Source organism: Solanum tuberosum, unplaced genomic scaffold (assembly GCF_000226075.1).
Source record: "Solanum tuberosum cultivar DM 1-3 516 R44 unplaced genomic scaffold, SolTub_3.0 scf00165, whole genome shotgun sequence".
NCBI lineage: Eukaryota > Viridiplantae > Streptophyta > Magnoliopsida > Solanales > Solanaceae > Solanum > Solanum tuberosum.
The window spans coordinates 225,972-231,971 of NW_006239090.1; positions in this window are offsets into that span (position 1 = coordinate 225,972).

Consider the following 6,000-nt stretch of genomic DNA (forward strand, 5'->3'; position numbering starts at 1 on the left):
CAAGAGTTAAAAATGTTTTCACATTTGAGCAAGAAAGGAAACTGAGATTTCCAAGAGAGCTTTTAAGCTAAGTTTTTGAGTAATTATCTCAAAACCAAAGAAAGAGTTTTGTTTTTACAAACATATGAGCTAAGTATATTTTGGGAGTAGTATTGAGCACCGATATTGGGACGAGCTTGAGTTAAGATAACTCACGTCTCCATATATCATGTAGCCATCATGGGTAGTAAAGGATCATACTTTTTAGATGACTCCTTAAGAAGCTTTTAGCATAGATTAGTGGATCCACTTAGTTAAGTGTTCTATATGACGGCAAAGTATAGGACAGATTTTGCAGCGTGGGCAAGACGATGTATCACGACTTAGGCTCATAGTAGTGGTTGTCGATTAGAGAAACTCCCACAGAAACGATATTACTTTATTATATGAGTAAAGTTGATTTTGTTATTGCATTTCCTTTAACGAACTAAGTTGTTTTCTACTGTTTTACAAGCTTTATATATATTGCATATGTTTACTGCTTTATATTGAGTTAAATTATTCATGAGTTGAGTAAAGCCAAGGTAAGTATTTCTTTCAGATTCTTTTCAATCCTATGTTATGTTTAGCATTCAACTCGCATATTCGTACATTCAATGTACTGATTCCAGTTGTCCTATATCTTATTATAATGCAGACGCAGGTAATCAGGATCAGTATCCAGCGCCTCGTTGATCCAGTTGAGCACTCAGAGTCAGTTGGTGAGCCTCCTACCTTTTCAGAGAATCCTTTTTATTGCTTTCAGTATTTTAGTTTATTAGGATGTCGTGGGTCTTGTCCCGACGTCCAAATCAGTTATTTAGAGGCTTCATAGACAGAGTCAGTGATGTTAGTTCGTGAGTTTTTTCTTTTCCTTTTTAGTTAAGTTGAGACTTGAGTTGCCACTTTGGTAGTGAATGTTATTATAATACATTCTAAGTTATTTTTGAGCAGTTCAGTTTACTTGTTTTAAAAGTATTTATCTTGAGTAAAGTCTTCCGTTGAGTAAGTAAGTCAGACCAAGGGTTCATTTGGGGCCAGTAATGGTTCTCGAGTGCCGCCACGTCCAGGGTGTAGGCTAGGGGGTGACAAACTTAGTATCAGAGCACAGAGTTCAAGAGTCCTAGGAAATCTAGGAAGCCGTGTCTGTAGAGTCCTAGTTATTGGTGTGAAGTGAGCCACATATATAATTAGGAGGCTGCAATATTTAGGAAATTCCTTCACTTTTTTCATACTCATTTCGTGCGTTAGAGTTTTATCTCTAAAAAGTTTCTTTCTAACTCATGTTTACGCGTAACCGATTGTGAGTTGGACTGTTTTGAGAGTGCTTTCATGGGGCGTTTCTTTCCCCGTGAACTAAGAGAAGCAAATAGATAGTTGCCGACATGAGGAGTAGGATGAGTTTATTCGTTGTTGGGTTGTCTCGTCTCTCAGATAAGGAAAGTAAGGCAGCCATGCTAATAGGTGACATGGGAATAGCAAGGCTGATGATCCATGTGCAACAAGTTGAGAAGGACCAGCTAAAGGATAAAGAAGAGTTTGAGAATAAGAAGGCTAAGACACCAGGGAATGAATCTGGGCAGCAAAAGGGTAGTGCGAACCAGTCTTCTTTCCAACATAAGCAGAAAGGACCTGCTCCATCATTTGCTAGTGCACCTGCACCAAGGAACAAATGTGAGTACAATAGTCAGAATTCTCAGAACTTCAGAGCTAGACTTGCACACTCGCAAGGTAGTAAGGCACAAGGGGGTACTAAGACTTTTGCATGTGCTAAGTGTGGTAGGATCCACTCAGGGATGTGTCGTGATGACTCCACTAGTTGCTTCAAGTGTGGCCAGAATGGTCATTTTATGAGAGAGTGTCCTAGGACCAGACAGAGTAATGGTAATGGGGGTAATAAAGCCCAGTCTTCTTCATTTGCTCCACCAGATAGAGCTGCATCTAGATGAGCTACTTCAAAGGCAGACGGAGAAGGAAACTGTCTTTATGCTATTGCTAGTCGCCGAGAGCAAGAGGATTCGCCAAATGTTGTCACTGGTATGATCCAAGTCTTCAACTTTGATGTTTTTCCTAAGCAACTTCTTGAGCCCTTCAGTGTTTCTACACCCGTTGGTGAGTTTATTATAGCAGAAAGAGTCTATGGATTCGCCAAATGTTGTCACTGGTATGATCCAAGTCTTCAACTTTGATGTTTTTCCTAAGCAACTTCTTGAGCCCTTCAGTGTTTCTACACCCGTTGGTGAGTTTATTATAGCAGAAAGAGTCTATGGTGATTGTCCCGTTTCTATCAATCACAAGAGTACCATGGCTGATTAGTTGAGTTAGACATGGTAGAGTTTGATGTCATTCTAGGTATGGACTAGCTTCATGCCTGTTATGCATCAATAGATTGTAGAACTCGAGTAGTCAAGTTCCAGTGAACCAATTATAGAGTTGAAGAGCAATTCAGCAGTGCCTAAGGGTCATTTTATTTCGTACCTTAAGGCGAGAAAGTTAGTTTCCAAGGGGTGTGTCTATCACTTAGTCCGAGTTAATGACTCTAGTGTTGAGATACCTCTTATTTAGTCAGTTTCAGTAGTAAGAGAGTTTCCAGAAGTCTTTCCTGATGATCTTCCCGGAGTCCCTCCTGAGAGAGAAATAGACTTCGGTATAGACATTCTTCCAGATACTCGTCCCATATCTATTCTGCCATATAGAATGGCCCTAGTAGAGTTGAAAGAGCTTAAAGAGCAATTGAAAGATCTTTTAGAGAAAGGTTTCATTCGACCAAGTATTTCACCTTGGGACGCTCCGGTCCTATTTGTGAGAAAGAAAGATGGTTCCTTAGGATGTGTATAGATTACCATCAGTTAAACAAGGTTACCATCATGAATAAGTATCCTCTTCCGAGAATTGAATATTTTTTCGATCAGCTTCAGGGTGCTACATGTTTCTCTAAGATAGACCTCAGGTCTGGCTACCATCAGTTATGAGTAAGGGAATGTCATATTCAAAAGACAACATTCAAGACCAGTTATGGTCATTATGAGTTTCTAGTCATGTCGTTTAGTTTGACCAATGCACCTGCAGCGTTCATAGATGTCACGCCCCGAGCTACCCCCGAGACGCGAACACGGGACCTAGGACCACAAGTGATCCCAAGCTAATCCTGCTGGCCTGATCATGAGCATACTAAATATAATCTGAATAATAGAAACTGTGCGAAAGCTAAATCATAAATAAAATGAAAAGATGGATAATACCCATATACTATAACTGAGATAAATGATAACTCATGTGTTTAATACAAAGAAGATATTAACTCAATACTAAGCTAAATCTAACTATGTCTGAAATAAGCCTCTAAATTGACTAGAAATGTTGGGATATGCCCCAACTAGGTCTAGCAAAACTGAAACTAAAGACTAAAAGCGATAAAGATAAACATGTCACTAGTCCTCGAAGAATGAGGACTCACCACTGATGCTGCTGAACTGAAGATCGAGAATCAATCTAAGCGTGATCTGGATGCTGAGAACCTGAACCTACATCACGAGAAGATGTAGTGCACGTATGCGTCAGCACTTGAGAGGTATTGAGCATGCATGATAGAGTAAAGTTGAAATAACATATAATTGAACAAAGCAATAAAGCAATGAAATAATCTGAACATGATATAGATACTGAAAATACTGAATACTGAATGAACTGTAAATGTGGTCAATGCAATAGAGTCTGACTGAACTGTGGGAGCTACTAATAACCGACATAAAACCACATGAGCTAAATGTGGAGTCCGATGTATACGCCCCATCGAGAGGACCCAATATACCCTACCAGAGGTATAGAGGCATGCTGGCGTGATCACTAAACTGATGTTGCCCACAGAGGGGACTTACACCTACGTGGCTCGTAGTTCTGGGACTATATGGGTACGCTGAAACCCTAGTCCAACTCGGTATTATGCTACTCCCAATAAATTAAGTAGTTAACTGGTTATGACTGAATTTCTGTAAATACTGGATAGCTCGAACTGAACATGCAAACTGAGAATGCAACAATTAATCTGATAATGATGCATTCATAAACTGAGGCATGTATAACTGAATTCTAGAAACCCTAGGTCTATTCATAATAAGGGAATCAAGAAACTGACTGAAAACTAGGGACCTAATGGGTGAAAGGGCCCACTAGTGAAATCCCACATACCTAGTGACGAATTCCACGGAGAAATTTTTCAATTTCGAGGCTGGAACTGATGGAATCTTGCTTCTAATTTTCTAAGTTTTGATTAATGATTTGACTTGGATAAGTTCTAGTTATGTTTCTAGGCTTAAACTGACTAAAACCTCATGATTTAGGGTCTAAACAACGTACCTTAGGGGTTAAATGAAATAGGAAAAGACCAAAACCCCTTGACTTAACTGCTGTCGAAGTGACTGACGGACGGGACTAACGGGCCGTCATTCAATCGACGGTTCGTTGATTGGAATCGTCGGTCGAGTCTGCCCGATAGGGCTTCACTAAAATGAGCATAACTTTTTACTTGGATGTCGGATTTTAGCAAACTCGGTGGACGTTGGAAAAGAGGAATTCAATTATCTATCATATCATAGGTCATGGTACACATAATTCCTTTGTTCTAAAAGTTATGACCATCTGAAGTTGATCCATCAACAATTTTCAGCTAACTGGCTGCTGACCCTCATCTACGGTCAGACCTACGGAACGTGCATTGAATGACGGTCCATGCTGGTCGACCGTAGTTTGTGTCAGAGGCTGGGTAAGGGAAGTCTCGATCCACAGACACAGACCACGAACTGTGGTCTGATCTACGGACCGTGGGTCTGTCCGTGAGTCAGGACTTAGATAATTTTCTGAGCTAGTTTGGGGAGTGGTTGCAGTGGTGAATCACGTACCACCAGCACGGGCCGTGGTTTGACCTACGGTCCATGGATGGTGACCGTAAGTTGCACCTGCAACTTCTCAAAATCTGCATTTTTGGTCTGTTTTTGGATTCGGGGTGTTACAATAGACCTTATGGATAGAGTATTCAAGCCTTATTTTAGATATGTTTGTTTATCGTGTTCATTGATGACATAATAATCTATTCAAGGAATGAAGAAGATCATGCTAGTCATCTCAGAATAGTTCTCCAAACTCCAAAATATAGAGAGTTGTATGTCAAGTTCTCTAAGTGTGAGTTTTGGCTTGAGTTTGTGGCGTTCTTAGATCACATTATGTCTGGAGAGGGAATTAAAGTTGATACTAAGAAAATAGAGGCAGTGCAGAATTGGCCTAGACCCACATCTCCAACTGATATTAGGAGTTTCTTGGGGTTGGCTGGATATTATAAAAGGTTTGTCGAGGGATTTTCATCTATTTCATCTCCTTTGACCAAGTTGACTCGGAAAACAGTGAAGTTTCAATGGTCTTAAGCTTGTGAGAAAAGCTTTCGGGAATTGAAAAAGAGGTTGACTACTGCCCCAGTTTTGACCTTACCAGAAGGTACTCAAGGTTTTGTGGTGTATTTTGATGTATCTAGAGTTGGTTTGGATTCTGTACTAATGTAGAATGGCAAAATTATAGTTTATGCCTCTAGATAGTTGAAGGTTCATGAGAAGAATTACCCAACCCATGATCTGGAGTTGGTTGCCGTAGTATTTTCTTTGAAAATATGGCGTCCTTATCTTTATGGTGTTCATGTGGATGTGTTCACCGATCACAAGAGTCTTCAGTATGTGTTTAGTTAGAAAGAGCTTAATCTCAAACAGAGGAGGTGGTTAGAATTACTCAAGGATTATGACATGAGTATTCTTTATCACCCATGTAAGGCTAATGTTGTTGTTGATGCCTTGAGCAGGTTATCTATGGGTAGTACCGCCCATTTTAAGGAAGATAAGAAAGAGTTAGCAAAAGAGGTGTATAGACTTACACGACTAGGAGTTCAACTAATGGATTCCACATAAGGAGGAGTAGTGGTGATGAATAGGGCTGAATCAT